This window comes from Juglans regia, chromosome 7 (assembly GCF_001411555.2).
Source record: "Juglans regia cultivar Chandler chromosome 7, Walnut 2.0, whole genome shotgun sequence".
NCBI classification, from domain to species: domain Eukaryota; kingdom Viridiplantae; phylum Streptophyta; class Magnoliopsida; order Fagales; family Juglandaceae; genus Juglans; species Juglans regia.
The window spans coordinates 15,617,167-15,635,978 of NC_049907.1; the positions used below are offsets into that span (position 1 = coordinate 15,617,167).

The following is an 18,812-nucleotide window of genomic DNA, read 5'->3' on the forward strand; positions in this document are numbered from 1 at the left end:
CTTTAGTCATGCGAAAATTATGCACTTGGGTATGTTCCACCCCCAACCAAAAGCTGACATTGTCCTCAATGACAAAAAAGGAACCACAATGGCACAGAGATGAAGTGAGAAAGGTATCACCTAGGAAGTGAAGGACAATTTCAAAACAACTCAAGGAGCTCATTACTGCAAAAACAAAAACAAAAACAAAAATAGAACAAAGAAAGAAAAAAAAACAAAAATAGAACAAAAATAAAAATAAAGAGAAATAGAGAAGCTAACTAACTACAAAGGTTCATGCAATGGTACTAAGTCTCATAAACAACGTCTACAAGAAGAGTGTTCTCCTCTGCAGGATTCAGACGCTCCACAAGTGGCTTCAAACATTGTCCATTGACATTAAATACACGTCCATCCTTTGGATCTTCAACCTCTACAACTCCATTCTCAAAAACATGTTTCACAATAAAGGGACAGGTCCACCTAGATAGTAGCTTACCTGGATGGAGATGCAGCCTAGAATCATATAAGTTGACCCGCTGGTGAGGCTCAAACTGTTTTCTCACAATACGTCTATCATGGAAAGCTTTCATCTTCTCCTTATAGATTCTAGAGTTGTCATAGGCATAATCTCTCAACTCTTCCAACTCTGTCAATTTAAGTTTTCTTTGCTTACCTGCAACACTTAAATCAAAGTTAAGGGCATTGATAGCCCAGTAAGCCTTATGTTCTAGTTCTGCAGGTAAATGACAAGGTTTGCCAAAAACAAGTTGATAAGACATTCCAAGGAGAGATTTAAAAGATGTACGGTATGCCCAAAGTGTGTCGGATAGGCGTAAGGACCAATCCTTCCGATCAAGGTTAATTGTTTTCTCCAAAATCTGCTTGATTTCCCTGTTTGCAAGCTCTACTTGTCCATTTGTCTGTGGGTAGTATGCTGTAAAAACCTTATGTACCACACCGAATCTACGCATCAAAGCCTCAAAAGAACGGTTACAAAAGTGGGTGCCTTGATCACTAATGATCACCAATGGTGTACAAAACCAAGATAAAATATTTTCTTTCAAAACTTTCACCACAGTAGCATGATCATTGTCCCTGCATGGTACAACTTCAACCCACTTAGACACATAATCAATAGCCAAAAGAATATAAAGGTAGCCAAGAGAAGGAGGGAATGGTCCCATAAAATCTATACCCCAACAATCAAATACTTCAGTAGTCAAAATTGTCCCAACAATCAAATACTTCAGTAGTCAAAATTGGATTTAGAGGCATCATATTACAACAGGACAAGGCACCTAGCTTTTGGCATATCTCACATGAACAACAAATATTGTTAGTGTCCCTAAACAAGGTAGACCAATAAAATCCACATTGCACAATTTTTGCAGTAGTCTTTTTGATAGAAAAGTGGCCTCCACATGCAAGTGAATGACAGAAGTTGAGAACACTTACAATCTCATCGTTAGGAATACAACGTTTCATAATTTGGTCAGGACAATATTTAAATAAGTAAGGATCATCCCAATAAAAATTACGTACCTCAGCTAAAAACTTACATTTGTCTTGTGCACTCCAAATAGAAGGAATCTCGCCTACAGCCAAATAGTTCACAGTAGGCAAACCATGGTAGGCGAATGACAACAAATAACTGTTCATCTGGAAAGTCATCCTGAATAGGTAGAGTAGTGCTGGTATCTTCGAACATCAACCTAGAAAGGTAGTCAGTCACCACATTCTCGACACCCTTCTTGTCCTTAATTGTGAGATTGAATTCCTACAATATAAAAATCCACCGGATTAGTCGTGCCTTAGCATCCTTCTTAGAGAGAAGGTACTTAAGAGTGGCATGATCTGTAAATGCAGTGATAGGTGATCCAATCAAATAAGCATGGAATTTATCTAATGCAAATACTACATCTAGCAACTCTTTCTCAGTGGTAGAGTAATTCATTTGAGCGGTGTCCCGAGTTCTACTAGCATAGTAAATAACATAAGATGTTCCCTCCTTCCGCTGTCCAAGTATCGCTCCCACTACATAGTCACTTGCATCACACATGATTTCAAAAGGAAGACTCCAATCAGGTGGTTGCACAACAGGTGTGGATGTTAATCTGTCAATTAGCGTTTTAAACGCATCTTGACAAGCATCTGTCCACTCAAATGGGGCATCCTTAAAAAGAAGGCTACACAAAGGTCGTGAGATCATTGAAAATTTTTGTATAAACCTTCTATAAAAACCAGCATGACCAAGGAAGGATCTTACCTCTTTAATAGTTTTTGGAGTTGGCAGCTTTGAGATTAAGTCAATCTTGGATTGGTCAACCTCTATACCCTTAAAAGAAACAACATGACCTAATACAATACGTGAAGATACCATGAAATGACACTTTTTCCAGTTGAGCACAATGTGTTTCTCTCTACAGCAAACAAGGACTCTCTTCAGGTTTATCAAACAAGTGTCAAAGGAGTCACCAAAAATAGTTAAATCATCCATAAAAATATCCATACAATTTTCAACCACGTCACTAAATATGCTCATCATGCATCGTTGAAAAGTAGCAGGTGCATTATACAATCCAAATGACATTTTATGGAAAGCATACGTACCAAAAGGGCAAGTGAAGGTGGTTTTATCCTGGTCTTCTAATGCAATTTCAATTTGATAGTAATCAGAGTAACCATCCAAAAAAAGTAAAAAGGGTGACCAACAATTCGCTCAAGGATTTGATCAATAAAAGGGAGGGGGAAATAGTCTTTTCAGGTGGCATCATTCAATTTTCTGTAATTAATACACATCCACCACCAAGTCACAAGCTTTGTAGGTACTAACTCTCCTATTTCATTCTTCACCGTAGTAACGCCTGACTTCTTGAGGACAACCTGCGTAGGACTAACCCATTTACTATCAGCAGGATATATAATCCCTACATCTAACAATCTTAATATTTCATTCTTTACCACCTATTTCATGGTGGAATTAAGTTTGCATTGTGGGTCTCTATGAGGGTTAGCTCATTCCTCTAAATTAATTTTATGAGAACAGACTAAGGGTCTAACACCTTTGATATTAGCAATGCTCCAACCTATAGCTAACTTATGCTCATTTAAAGTGCGAAGCAATTGCTCACCTTGAGAGTCAGACAATTCAGATGAGATAATAATAGGAAAAATATCACCTAGACCAAGGAAAACATATTTTAAACCTTTAGGCAAAGGTTTCAATTTGAATTTTGGTGCCTCCGAACTTGAAAGAATCTGTTTTTCACTTTTCCTAGGCAACTCCTCAATTTTTGGTTGCCAAGCTTGTATGCCATGATCCTGGGTTTCATGAAAAACAACACAAACATCAACAACATCATATGAATCACTAATAGTATCAAACTCAGAGTTAATAAGGAAGTATTCAAGGGGTCAAAATCATGAGTTATGTGAACTCCCTTGTCTATGAGTGCATCAATCATGTACGTTTGGTGACACTCGTCATCTTCTATTGGTTGTTTTCCAATATGAAAAATATTCACCTCAAGAGTCATATTTCCAAAAGAGAATTTCATTAGACTGTTCATGCAACTAATAAGAGTATTAGCAGTAGCAAGGAAATGTCTACCTAAAATCAGGAGAATTTTAGAACTAGAATTAACAGTAGAACTGGTGTCAAGAATTAAGAAATTAGCAGAATAATAAAATTTCTCAATTTGAATCAAAACATCCTCCACCACATCTTATGGCATTTTGACTGAACGGTTAGCTAGTTGCAATACCACAAGAGTGAGTTTGATTTCTCCAAACCCTAACTACAAATAATTGAATAAGGTATCAAATTTACACTGCCTCCTAAATCTAGCAAGGCTTGTCCAAACTCATGATTCCCAATATTGCATGCAATTGTTGGACAACCAGGCTCCTTGTACTCAAGAGGAATTCGCTGCTCATTTAGAGCACTAACTTGCTCTGTCAGAAATGTTGTCTTCTTAACATGGTACTTCCTCTTAACTGTACACAAATCTTTGAGAACTTTTGCATAAGTAGAAACTTGTTTTATAACATGCAAAAATGGAAGATTGATCTTTACCTGCATGAGGTTCTCCAAGATTTCATTACTAAAATCCAAAGTTTGCATACCAGATTTTAAAGCTTGAGAAAATAGTACCTTAATTGAAATCTTGATTACCTCTAGCTTCCTTGGGCAACTTGGCTCTACCATTGCTTTGTTCGTTTTCAACATCAGCTGGCTTATCAATTGTTGGAATCTGTAAGAACTTCCCACTTCGTGTCACAATGGTATTGATCTCCTTCAAATTTCCTTGAGCCACATGTTGACCTTGGGGCATGGGTTGAGCTTGAGAATGGAACTTGTCACGCTCATTCACACTCAACGAAGTTATCAACTTGGATACATGACTTTTTATCTCCTTATTTTCCTCAACAACTTGCATAATCAAAGAGTCAAACTTTTGATTAGTTTACCCTGTGCCTCAATAAAAGCATGCAAAGTATCTTGTAATGGTTCCTAGAAGAGGTAGATGCATGATATGGTGTAGAGTAATTCCTTGATGGTTGTGATTGTGCAAGGTTGTGAGTGTCAGACTTGCAACTGAAGTTTGAGTGATTTCTCCAACCAGGATTGTATGTATCTGAGTAGAGTGAAAAGAGCTTTTTACACATGCCAAGAGAATTGCAATGTTCCTCATATACTCCTCTCATCTTAGCAAGTGTTGGGCAAGTGCAAGAAGATCTACTCCCTGACAAACAAAACAAAGTTTTGGGGCATCAGCTTGGGGAATAATACGAGCTGCCATAGTTTCCTTCATCTTCAATGCCTTTAACTCTCTAGTTTGGCCCTCCATCCTTGCCTTCAAGTTATCTTATTCTCTGAGATGATAGATGCCTCCACTAGAATGGGTTTGATTCGAGCGTGCTTGATTGGTACTGTCAAAAGCATTTGGTCTTGTCCAAGTGTAAGCTTTTTTTGCAAGTTCATTCAAATACTTTATTGCCTGATCCAGATCCTTCTGTAAAAACTCACCATTACACATCATTTCAACAAATTGACGCTCTCTAGGAGTAAGACCTTCATAAAAATAGCTAACTAGACGCCAACTTTCATAACCATGATGGGGACACAAGCTAAGTAACTCTTTTAAATGTTCCCATGCTTGATACAAAGTCTCACTATCCTTTTGTGTAAAAGTTGAGATTTGCCTTTTCAAAACATTAGTATTATGATAAGGAAAGTATTTATTGAAAAACATTTGGGTCATCTTAGCCCATGACCCAATCGGCTGTGGTCTCAATGAATACATCCAACTCTTCGCCTTATCCTTTAGTGAAAAAGGAAAGAACTTAAAATTGAACAGCATCTACAGTGCGAAGTTAACCATGAAATGTAGCAACAACCTCTTCAAACTCCCTAATATGCACATATGGATTTTCACTCTCGAAACCATGAAAAGTAGGGAGAAGTTGTTTCATACCTGGTTAGAAATCCATTGGAGGAATATTAGATGGAAATATAATGCAGGATGGTGTTGCTGTGTGTGTAGCGTGAAGGTACTCATGTAGAGTCCTAGGTTGATCTTCGTGCACACTCATGTTAGACGAAGAAAATGATGAAATAGAATGTGTATCAAAATTAGATGTGTCAAACAGATTATCAAAGAGAGTATCAGTGTCTACTTCAGGTCTCCTTGCAAATCTACCTAACTCGTCTCTATATCTATGCATGCAAACACTGAAAGAGAAAAGAAAAAAAATTAAATCTAAAATTAAAAGAAATTAACAAGTTTACCGCCTTTGGTGTGTCAAATTCAGCAAACCTATTCTTTGAATGCGTTTATTGAACCGTTTCCCTGGCAACGGTGCCAAAATTTGATCACGCCCAAAGAATAATGCAGCTGTCACAATATAGATTGGGGTGTCGATTCCACAGGGAGATGGTAGAAAGACTAAAAGAGACTAAAAATTTAAGGGAACAAAAATCAAAGTAGCAATGTCAGATGAATCATTTCTGAAAAGAAATAACTTGAAGAGCCAAAACATAATAATGAAAAGGTTTGACTAGAATTAATAGTAGCAAAGCATCGAGAATCCCTTACTTGAACTGGATAATTCTATTCATAGCAAATTCATTGGATACTCAATTAGAGATCATAGCACCAGACTCTCTAATCGAAAAATATATCTTTATAACCAATTTGTTCAAATGTAATTCTTGAAAACCACTCTTCTTTTGAAAGCACAGATTGCTATCCTATTAGACTTAGATTCAAAGACAACAATATAATCAATAGCAATACTGCAGCAGAGAATCACACTAATAAGATTGACAACCAAACCTGGAATATGAACACCTTAACAATCCCATAGAGAAAGCATGACTGAATCTACGAAAAACATTGGTTATAAAATTATCCAAATACAAGAAAGATTAATAAGAGATGATAAACAAGAATTGTATCAGCAAGAAAGTTTAATACTTGAATCCAACAGAATTGAAAGCATCATCATTCAAGCAAGTTCATCCCTAACTTCACCAAGGAATTAACTCTCCATTCGAAACAAGGATTCTTTTTGTGGAAGAAGAATTTCTCCAAACCCTGACTCTTTATTTTCCTCACTTTTTCACGAGCCATCCCAATAAGGAAAGAAAATCGCGTGCAAACTCGGGTAGGTAATACTCCAAACTTCCATGTGCATATTTTTGCTTAGTAAACGGCCAAATTATAAAATTTCTATTTTCGGAACAAATGTATCCATTGAGTTGTCTTTCCAGCGCATCTTGAATTGCCTCAATCGGAAATTGGACGGTGAAGATATGACCATAATACTGATCTATACTCAGAGAAGCTGCGAATTCCGAGTATTTTTTATTAATTGTTCTTTCCTTCCTTGTTTATGACGTGAATCCCATTGACTTTGGACGTATGAAATTCTCCATTGATTGTTCTTTTCTTCCTTATTAGCTAGACTTCAACTTAATCATTTTTTGATTCATTCTTGTAATAAAATGATTAGACACTGAATCAAAACTTGGGCACTATGGAATTAAAGTTTAAATTGAGAAAACATAATCAAAATGCCCAAATAACACATAATCTAGCAATTAAACTTGTAAAAGCAATGTTCAAAGTACACTTTTGTGCACTCATCACCACCTGATCAAGTTGCAAATGAAAAATCCCCTAGGGAAGGCATTGAGGAGGCCTGATACGTCAGGATGCCTTGTAAACTGGTCGATTGAACTTAGTGAATTCGGTATAGAGTACCTTCCCCGGAGCACCATGAAGGGTCAGGTGTTGGCGGACTTCGTGGTGGAGTTCACAAAATTCCCCAAAGAAATACAGGGGCCTCCTACTGGAAAACCCTAGTGAATTGCTGTTGACGGGGTGGGCGTACACATCGTGACTGACGCTGGAAAAGAAATCCATTACGGAATAAAGTTCGCATTTAGGTTACCAACAATAGAACAAAGTAAGAGGTGCTATAGGTGGGACTCACCTTGGCGAAGGTGCTGGGGGCAAAAGAGGTAAATGTCTGGGCCGACTCCCAAGTCGTGGGAGAGACATGATCGCTTCTAGTACTTTGACATCAAGTAGGTATCGCGAGAGGACAACTAGACAGCGGACAAACTAGCGTGGGTTGCCTTTGGCATGGACGGGATGACCTTGCCTTGGAAAGTAGAAATCCAGACACTAGAAACCCCCTCAATCGGGGGTGAAGTACCTTACCAGTGGAGAACTCCCCAACAGGAAGTGGGAGGCCAAGAAGACGAGGAACTGAGCAGCTCGGTTTACTCTCGTAGACAGAGTACTGTACAAGTAGGGTTTCTCTGCACCCTTCCTTAAGTGTGTGTGGGAATCACTCCGATTCACTCTTATAGACAGAGTACTATACAAGTGTAGCACGTAATGGTGAAAATACATGAAGGTGTGTGCTGGAATCACTCCGATGGGAGGGCCTTGGCACAAAAAGTCCTCAGAGTAGGTTACTACTAGTCACACACCCTTAGGGATGCAGAGGAGTTCGTTAGGAAATGTGTAAAATGTTAGCTACACACGCCTGTACCTCATTGTCTGCCAAAAGTGGTGGCGTTGATAATGGCACCATGGCCTTTCACACAATGGGGGATTGACATCATGGGACCCATGCCCCAGGGAAAAGGGGGAGTGAGATTCGCCATGGTTGTAGTGGATTACTTTACAAAATGGCCGGAGGGAGAGGCTTTGGGGACTATCATGGATCCCTTAAAGCCTGATCTACGAAAATGGGTGGTAGTTTGATTCTAATCACTACCATGATTGGTGCATAGAACTTGGAATCAAGGTTAGATATTCCTCTCTAGCCACCCCAAGCTAACGGTCAAGTCGAGGCCACCAATAAGATAGTGTTTGCCATTTTGAAGATGAGACTAGAGGATATGAGAGGAGCATGGTCTGAAGAAACTCCCTGGAGTCTTGTGGGCGTATTGGACTATAGTAAAGACCCTAACCAGCAAAACCCCGTTTGCCATGGCCTACGGGAGTGAAGCGGTGATACCCCTCGAGATAGGGGTACCATGCTATAGATTTTAGCACTACAGTGAGGATACCAATGGCGAAGGGTAGAAAAGAACCACGACCTTTTAGAAGGAAAGAGGGAAGAAGTGGAAACCAAGATGGCCGGCCACAAGAGAAGGACTGAACAATATTTCAGCCCGAGGGTCAGGCCCAAGGTGTTCAGGGTTGGACACCTGGTGTTGAAAGAAATCATAGCAACGATGTCAGCAAAAGGAAAGCTTGGAACGCACTGGGAGGGACCATACGTGGTCGGGCTAGTCAAAAGCTCGGATCTTACCACCTCAAGGACAGCTAAGGAAAAGAACTACCTTGACTGTGGAACACCAAACACTGCAAGAAGTATTTTGCATAAGTTTCCTGATGTAACTTGCTAATATAATAAAATTAACCCATTTTTTAGATATTGCTTGTCGGAAAGAGCATCAATGAACAAAAGTTGAGTGGTCGCTACACTCTCACCCAGTGAATCTCCACAAATGGCATCACTTTCTTAAGGGTGTCGATCCTCGCTAGTGCGGTCAAGTCCGTTTCCCTCTGAACCAAAGCCAAGTTGTTGCTACACTTGCACCTAGTGAATCTCCATGGATGGCACCACTTTCTTAAGGGTGTCAATCCTTGCTAGTGCGGTTGAGTTTGTCTCTCGTCGAACTAAAGCCGAGTGGTCACCACAGATGACACCACTTTCTTAATGGTGTCAACCCTCACCGTTTACTTAAAGCTTAGCAAGTAACAGTAAGTTTCGCGTGAAAGGAAACAACAGGTAAAAAGTAAAGCAACATGTATGAATTGAGCAGCAGGTAAAAAAACTGAAATGGAAAGGCCCAAACAAAGGCATCAATTAAATTTAAAATTGTTTGGAGAATGGTGCAGGAATTAAAGCATTAAACCCTAAACAGAGTGCCCAGAAATTTAGGGCTTGAGATGGCTAGCTGGAGAGGGAAGGCATCGAGCATTGAGTCGGTACCTATGGAGTCCAGGTACTGATAAAAGTTGTTCCTGGGCTACACTGACTCCGACTGAAGTGTACACATATCGGTCCTTGGATGGCTCAGTAGGTGTGCCCTTAACAATTCATGCCCAAGAGTAAGACGATTGCCCCTAGCCTAGTCACGAACATCGCGCACAACCAGGATTTGGAGAGAGCCATACTACCTCTTTTTGGGAAGATGCCAATTCTGCCTCCAACCGAACAATCTCTCGCCAAGGGATGCCATGCACCCTTGAAGGACCGGCCTATCATTGGTACGTCCAAAAGGGGAAAGGTGAGTTCTTCCCCAAGACCTTGGGAGAGGGAAGATGGCAAAGGACAATGCAATCTCAGCCCCTTCCATGCGTTGATCTCTTGCACCCTTTAGAGAACCTTCCCCGTCGAAGGAAACTGGAACTGGAGAAGCGGGCTCGGCGTCCCCAGCATTCCTTCCACTAGACCCAGAGCCTGGGAAGATTGGCAAAGACCGCGCATGCATAAGAGAAACCTCATATGGGGCCTTCGTAGGAGCCAATAGCGAAGTTAATGAGGATTCACCAGATGTGAGCATGGGGCTCCCTAGGAAAGGGGAACCCGCAGGTAGTCTAACCCTAGCTTCTCATTGGCGTGGTCGGTGGACCTGGGCGATGAAGTTCCAGACTCTTCAATTGGTGCCTTACAGACAGGTTTGAACACATTGTTGGCAGGGGCGAAAAACTTGGGGTGCAGCAAACCCACGTTGCCCTCCCCCTAATGGATGGCTCCAACATAATTTCTACATTGCAACATTGATGCCTTTGAATGCACTTGGGCAATAGGAAGAGAAGGCAGCCTCGGTTGAGGAACCATGGAACCAACCCCCTGGGAACTGAGCTCGCGACCGGGGTCTGACCTTGCATGAGCGGTTTCTGAATCGCGGGGCCCAAAAAGGCCTAATCTCTTATCTCGCTGACATTTTTCGTCCCCGGTTGAGTATTTATGACAGAAAGTTAGAAGGAGATGGTGTGTCCCGAGGAGGGGACTTATTCACTAGCGAAGGCATAGTAGGCACCTAAGGTGGGGGAAAGCCTCTGCAGGAACTAGCGGCTACGGCCTTGGAGCGTGTCCAATCCCAAACCTCTTTAGAACCACTAGGACATGCTTGCTCTGAACAAGGCCTCTTCCCCTCCCGTGTATCGAAGAAGGGGAGGCGGGCCTCTTCTGACCACTGGTGGGAGCTCTCCTTGAACACCGAAGGATAGGCAGCCAACTAATCACAACCGGTTGGGGGAGATTAAGAATTTATCGATGCTCTCCTTAGTTAGGAGGGTGCTGCACCAAGTGACCTCTAGGTTCTCCCCAACTTATGAATATAAAGTCCTGGAGGTCTACCTTTTGAGGGGAGGGAACGATGTCGAGGGAACTATTGTCCAAAGCATCTGCCATATGGAACACACCGAAAAGTCACCTTGCCTCACTTTACCTATTGGAAACTCCCACCCAGTCACAAGATAAAGAAAAAACTCATGTACCACTCCTTAATGTGTGAAAAAGCCATGCCACACAACATGAAAACAATATCCTCCAAACATTTGGGAGGAAGTGACAGGGCCAAACCAAAGCAATCTAGAACCTTGCGAATAGGGTGGCAGAAAGGAAGGCACATCCACTTGTCTAGCAAAGCCCTATAGGTCCACTACACCCTGGCGTGAACCCGGAAAAATCAAGTCCACAGAATCTAGGACTCCATATTGATCCCACACAAGGTTAAGATTCGATGCCATGGTAGTGGCCGACCAAGAGTGTCCCGCAAACTCCCTTTTCCTAGGAAGGCTTGCATCATTGTGAGAAGGCTTGGGGCATGAGTTATGGGCCCCTTCGGGGGTCCCACCATGGCCCCTACCACGGGAGGAACGGTTGGAAGCCATTAACAGTTGCGCTACTCTGGAAAGAAAGTCTGGCACAAAACTGCATCAAGGAGTATAGAGGAAAGGAGGAATAAAGATTTGTGTGAAGGCCAGAAGGCCAGTAGGACCCGTCAGAAGAAATAAAAGGGTGATCGTACAGATGGGCACAACAATCCCAAGAGGGAGAGTGATGGTTGGAGGTAGGCGCCTTCCCAATGGGGACTTGTGTCACAATTATGAGGCATGGTGTGCACAATTTGTGAAACTGATGGATCAAAGGGACACGGGGAAAGGGAACCGAGGGGGGTAACTCTGTACGAGGGAAATAATCATGAGAATGAGTAGGCGCTGACTCAAACAAAAAAAGGGGGGGAATTGGTTAATGAGATTCCCATCACACAAATACACGACTAGAATCTTTAGGGTAACTGTTGAACCTAAAATGCACCCCAAGAAAGACTGCCTGGTCGAAGCCATCAGACCAGGCCATCATGGCGAAACTTATAGAAGGGACCCAACCATGCTTGTGGTGCAAAAGTCCACCATTTGATAATGAGGCGAGGCCATGAGGGTAGTTGGAAGTCAGTAGCGTAGGAGAGTGTAACGCCCCAATGGAAGGCCCAAGCCACATACATGACCTATATTCCAAAAGAACTAATCAATGATACAATTGGAGGCTTATTGGAATATTATAAAGAGAAATAGCTTCTTATTCCCAAGCAATGTGAGATCTCATACACCACATATCCTTATCCTTATCATATGCGGTACATAAAGAGCCTTCTGGTTAACTGAAAGTCAAACCTGCTCCGACAAGGAGGATTCGCCCATTTTTTTATAGGGGTCAACGCATTAAATGCAATAAGGCACACACTCGAGGAGGGCCTGCTGGACATACATCTCTGCATCAGAAGTAGGTGGAAGTTCACCTAGACCCATGGTTGGGCATGCCACATTAAACACGATATGGTTGCATGGGAGAATCAACCCCAGACAGGTCAAAATGGCATCAAGGTCCAAAAGGGTTACTGCATTAAATATAGCGATATGAGTACCTAGAGAATCAACCAAAAGACTATTGGCCTACAGCAGACGAGACTCGGCCTCAAAGGGTATGAGGGACACATAAGGGCAAGCAAAAATGGACCCTAGGGTAAGAAAATGAAAAGTATTCATTGCCTTTATCTATTTTTTTCCTCTAAAGTATTCATATACGTCAACTACTCTCACCATGAACAAACTTTAGCATCGGAGGTATCACCCAGTAGGGAGGCCGACCAAGATTTCTTGACCCCAGGTGCAGGTGAGTGGACTCTTAGGGACTCAATCATGGGGTTGCAAAACACGTCCTTAACAAACTTAAAAAAGCATATAATGAGCATAGGAATGCCTAAGTAGAAATTAAAAGAACTTAGGATGAAGAATTGCTTGCCCCACCTTGTGATAAGCTCAAGCTCAACTTCAACGTAGCAGTTTGCAACAACATTTTGAGTGCAGTCGTCGTTTGCAATATCTTAAAAAACACTCCTCTACGTGCATGGATAGTGAAATATAAACTAGATGAGCCCTCCCACAATATTGAAAGAATCATTCCCAATATGTGAACCCACCCTCTTGTGTATGCTCCTTCCCATTACTCTTATGAAGTATCATTTGCTAGGATGCTTAAATGGAACTATTCAAGGAAATTTTATTTGAAGCAATATAGCTTCAAATAAAACTTATTTTTTGAACCTGTGAATCATCATAAATGGGATCCAAACACATTCTCTAGTGGGAATGGGAGAAATTGAATCTAGAATGTCATACCACTAGACCATCTCATCTGTAACAAATATAGTGCTTCGCCAGAGGCAATTTAATGGCGATAAGAAAACTACTATTTTAAGTAATCCTACTAAGGCCAATGTTTCTCCCAATTACTCTACTCTTCCAAAAATAAGCTCAAAAGTATCCTTTAAGTTGGATAGTTTGTCCTGTCTAATCATTCTCAAAATCAAAACAAACTCCAATACATGGAACACTATTTAATCTATCTTCAATGTCCTCTTACTTCAAAAGGGTATTCTATACCTACACAGGTACAAGAAATAATACCCCTAACAAGAACTGTTACTCTTCGCTCTTGGGTATTAATTTAGTATACGAACTTAATATTCGTGCGACACTGCAGACACTAAAAACCATGATGCGCTTGAATTAAACAGTGCACAAGCCACAATCCTCAATGGCTTGATATTGCCTAACGTTGACCATAATGTGGTACCACTACTGACCATAGTTAAACTAATCTTAGCTAAACTTAACAATACATAGGTCTTAGAAAATACCAGTGACAATGCTAGCTCCTTTATTTTATGGGGCAATTGTAACGCCCCAAACCCAGGTGGCTTGGAGAATTACTACCTATCACTCATAAACATGTCTCCCAACACATCCAAAGAATAATCTCCAAAAAACTTCATAAATGAAATCAATCTCATACCTTCTCGATAATCTCATTACAAACTCCACACAATCTTTAATGCAATCATAAAAAAAATATCAAAGGGTCCACAATCTCCTGGTAATAATAACATACCAAACTGATAAAACCATAGGTCCTACTAAACCCGAAAATATAATTAAAACTCAAAGACATTAAAACTAAGGACATCAGAAGTCCTTATTCTAACCACATCTCCTCAACTTAAACACGTTCACCAATCTAATCCAGATCCTCATTTGGACTCTCCATATCATCTGAAAAATATTATCATGATAGGGGGTGAGTTATCACAACTCAGTAAGCATAAATCATATGCTAGTGTGCAAACATGAGCATTTACAAAGAATAGCATGCAGAACAAAATATTTTTCAGAGTTATCATGCAGCACAGAACATATTTTCAAGAGTAACAGAGCGATGGTTTTAAGACAAGTAAAAACCCATAGTGCTTTGGCATAACATAAACTGAGTATCATCATCAGATCAAAACAGAGCATCAAACAGAGCAGAGACCATGTTTCACCCTCGTGGTAGGGTTGTGCTAACCCCGGTGGCCAAACCAGGCAGAGACAGAGGTGAAATCTTTCCTTTATTCTTCTCGGAGCCCCGAGTGTGCACACAGGAAAGACCACAATAAAACCACTTTGTTTCCAAAGTGGGTGCACTCAGAGACAGAGAAGTTGGTACCAACCCAAACAGAGCAGAGCATAACAGAGCAGAGCAGAGCAAAGCAGAGACAGAGTCAGATACGAAAACCAGTACACCATGCCAAAGGTTTTCAGATGTTATATCAAAATAATACAGAGTATCAAAACAGAATCAAACAGTTTACACACACTGAACACAAAAGCCAGAATATCTTTTCGAATAAATGCACAATTTTTCATATTCTCAATATCGCTCATTTTTTTCAGATTTCAAAATCACATGACAGAATTTAGCTCATGTCTACACAATGCATGTCAGAACATATTTTTCTCTTTTTCGTACAGATTTCATGAGTATGCAAATAAACGACTGAGGTTGGTTTTATTTTTCCCAAGTTCTCATTTCACCACAAAAATATGCAAAGTTTTCAGAAAATCAACCTCAGTCTCAAATAGTTCGTGTAAAGCCTAGCATAGGAACCCCGCTTACCTGACTCTTGTAGCGTATTATCTAAGCCTTGAAAATGACCTCTATTAATCTCGTCACCTATTCATAAAACAAAAGAAATATACACCGAGTATTAAAAGACAAAAGGCATAACCTCATCTAATAATTAAATAAAACCCACAATTTAACACACTAAGTCAACCACTTAATAAAATTGAACAGCCTGCACTCCCACTCAAGAACCATGTACTAGTCTTAGCTTTTATCCTAAACACCCTCCAAGGTCAACGTCACTATTAAAAAAAATAACAATCTTACCAATGGTCTAAAATACCAACCAACAGCACAAAGAAACACAGAACCTAGTCAACCCAAGTATTCATTTGCTCTACCGCACCACCTCGACAAAAAATCACAAAATTTATAAATCCTTCTTCAACAACCAAACTATCATATTACAAGGCCTCAACTCTAATTAAAAACAAAAGAAATCCTTCCCACGCTCCAACAATTAAAGACATAGTTTACACCATGAAGAGTATGGTTCACGGCCTCTTTACCCGTTCAACAGAGTTCAATGCCAAGCCACAACAAGGAGATTAAACACAATGCGGACAGAAGTGAAACAAAGTGGATTGTAAGAGAATGAGCATCAAAGTGGGGTTCCGGAGTGGGGAAGAAAACAACGGCACCGCCTGGAACCATTCAAAGTCGGAATTGTATAAAACTAGAGAAATAAAGTACGGGGAAGGCATCGACCTGAGAGCAAAGAGAGAGATTTACCTGAAGACTCACCACGCACAACACCCAGACACACAAACGCAACCCAAACCTCACAGCCAAAACAGAAACTGCAGAAAAAGAGATTAAATCAAACCAAAAACTAAGGAGCAGATTTTGCACAGTTTCAGTAGATGAAACCGAAACCTAAAGGGATGAGAAGGAAACCCTTACCAGTCGAAAATGGAGGGATCGCTCGCTGACTTGTAGAGGAAGGACCGAAATGCATAAAGGAGAGAAAAACAGAGGAATGCAGTAAACGACAACCTAAACCAGTGCAGCGCAAGAGAGAAACTGAACTTGAGGAAACTTGGGCAGAGAATCGGAACTCACAGACTAACGCAACAACAAGAAAAAAAAAAGAATGAAACCGAAAAGGAAATAAGAGAGACGTGGGAGAAAGAAAGTTGCGGAAGAAACTGAAAATGAAACAGAGAAAAGCAGAAAGAAAGGAGAGAAAGAAACGGAAGTTGAAGAAGAAACACTCACCTCCACAAACGACGTCGTTCGGGACCCTTACTAAACACTAAAATGGCTGGGCCATTTTCACGCTAGGTCCGGGCCACTTGATGAAGAAACTGGGCCTTACAACAATAGTATCTACATCTCTCGGAGTGATAGAATACACTCTGACGGGTACTTGGTGCCTCGACCTTGGTTTGCTATCAATGTTGGGGGCAATTCCACTTTCTTGAGCTTCATTGGGACAAGCCCTCTTCATATGGCCTAGCTGGCCACAATTGAAACAGGCTCCTGAAGCAAGTTTACATTCACCTCCATATTTCTTACCACACTTTCTACATATGGGTAGTGGAGTGGGAATTTTTCCTCTAGTCATGATTCTGTTTCCCTTGTCAGCTCTGGTTATCCCCTTCTTATTTTCTTAGTTTTTCTGGTAGCAAATGGTTAAGCTCTATTTTTCTTCAAATTAATGTGAGAAGTTAAGCCCCTATTCTCTACTTCAGCAATAGTTGCCACATTAACTTGCTCTTGGTAATTCATATCCTTGGCTGCAAACCTCCTTGAAAATTCTGGGCTTGCATCTTTTCAGTAGAAATTAGGTAAGGTGCGAACCTTCCTAATTCCATAAACTTGGCAACATACTATTCCACAAACATGTTGCCTTGAACAAATGACACGAACTTTTGAGCCTTTTGTTGCTTCGTTGATTCTGGGAGAATCCATTGTCGAACTCCTCCCAAAATCTTCCCCAAGTAAGGCAGCTAGGGTTCCCAACTCCCTTGTTAGAAGCTACCTTCACGTATCTCCCCAAATATCGGCCTTTCCTTGCAATAGATGTTTGACATACAACACTTTCTGGTCCTCGGTGCATCCCTAAATCTCAAACGTCCGTTTGAGATCAATCATCCACTTATTTGCAGGCCCTTTGTTACCGAAGAAATTTGAGTAATGGTACACTAAAAACTTCTCATAGGGACAACCCCTAACTTTAGGTCTAGGCACAAGCACTTGCTGCTGTTGCTATTCTCTGAGCACTTAAGTCAGCAGACGTAAAACTTCTGCTATTCCTCGTCCTTCATCCATTTGAAGATTTTGATCCTCCTAGTTGTTGCCTCCACCAGGGTTTATAGGCACTCTGCCACACACCATGTGTTACTTCCTGAAACACATGCTTACATGTATCAGATTCATGTACTAACTCTTATACTTCAAAAATTCAAGCCTAATAAAAGACTAATCTTATATTCTAGTACAATTCTGAGGGACATGTTGGTTTAACCCAGGGACGTATTGCTCTGATACCACCATGTGACTCTTGCAAGCTCCGCTTGGGATTTGATGGAGCTTGAAGCATCGAGATATGCAACACAATGTCACATTCCCCCGTTCATGACAGTTGAAGATGTAATGTACCTATTATGCATCTAACATTATGCAATATTCCCAAGGGATAATTTCTTTTGTTTGAGCAATACACAATGTATCATAATACTAATCCCAAGACGTAATAATACTTCATAAATTCACATATCTCATAAGTTGTAACATAGTTCCAACCAATATTCAAACTAAATAGACATTATAATGGAGTTGGAAATCCTTAGTTATCGACTAACAAATATTTAGTCTATATGTGTAAAACCTCACCAAATCATGCAAAAGGACCAAAAACACATTGGAATTTTGGCAATAGTAACTATATGGAAAGATTTTTTTGAGTATTTAGAGCTAGGATTTAGCCAAGTAACTTCCATTACTTAAGATAAGATCTTTAGGAAATTCTTGGAATCAATAGGCTTAGAAATGAACCTATAACATACTATGGATCATAGAAGGATATGAGGAAGACTCAAACTTAGTTAAATGATAGATCAAACTTTTGAAGAAAGAGGACAAAGATGAGGACCAATAAGAAGCCCCAGGTAAGGCCCAATATGAAGCCCAAGGTAAAGCCCGATATGATAAGATAGTGAGGCCCAATATCAAGGCCCAACAAGCTAGAACTAAAGGCCCAATAACAAGGCCCAAAAAATTAGACCTAAGGCCCAATAGGAGGCCCAATAACAAGGCCCAAAAAATTAGACCTAAGGCCCAATAGGAGGCCCAAAACCAAGCCTTGCCCAACATAGAATCTTAGGGCTCAAGCACAACCCTTGCCTTGCTCATCACCCTTTCCTTTAAGATTGTAGCACCTAACAAATCAAAAATCGCCTTGATCAAACCAAGTGGAGCCCCCAAAACTTCTTGGCACCAAGTTTCACACTCCATCATGGGTCAAGAATGCAAATTCTGAATTTGGTATGGCATTATAGGACAAAAACAAGGCAAGAGAGCATGAATGCTATGTATCGGCCAATTGACTCCAAACCTCTCTTCTTTTGAAATTTTTTCTGAAACCAAGCTTCTCTCCACTTGAATTAGATCAAGCATTGGCAGACCTAGGCTAGGAGTAAATACCAGCACATGTCATAACCATAGGAGACATATCAAAGTCGTGGACCCTATACAAACAACACACCTGGCACGATCAGATTCCCTTCAATGCATACCATCGGTTTCCTAGTCAAATTTGGGTAAAATTTCTACAACAAGCA

General features: G+C 40.7%; 1 non-coding gene across 1 annotated transcript; it reads left to right on the forward strand.

Annotated features, from left to right (window-relative positions):
* The first annotated feature begins 5,091 nt into the window (after nucleotides 1-5,091).
* LOC118349150 lies at nucleotides 5,092-5,198 on the forward strand. The gene has a single exon (XR_004802140.1). It is a non-coding gene; the product is annotated as a small nucleolar RNA R71 (small nucleolar RNA).
* The last annotated feature ends 13,614 nt before the right edge of the window (nucleotides 5,199-18,812 follow it).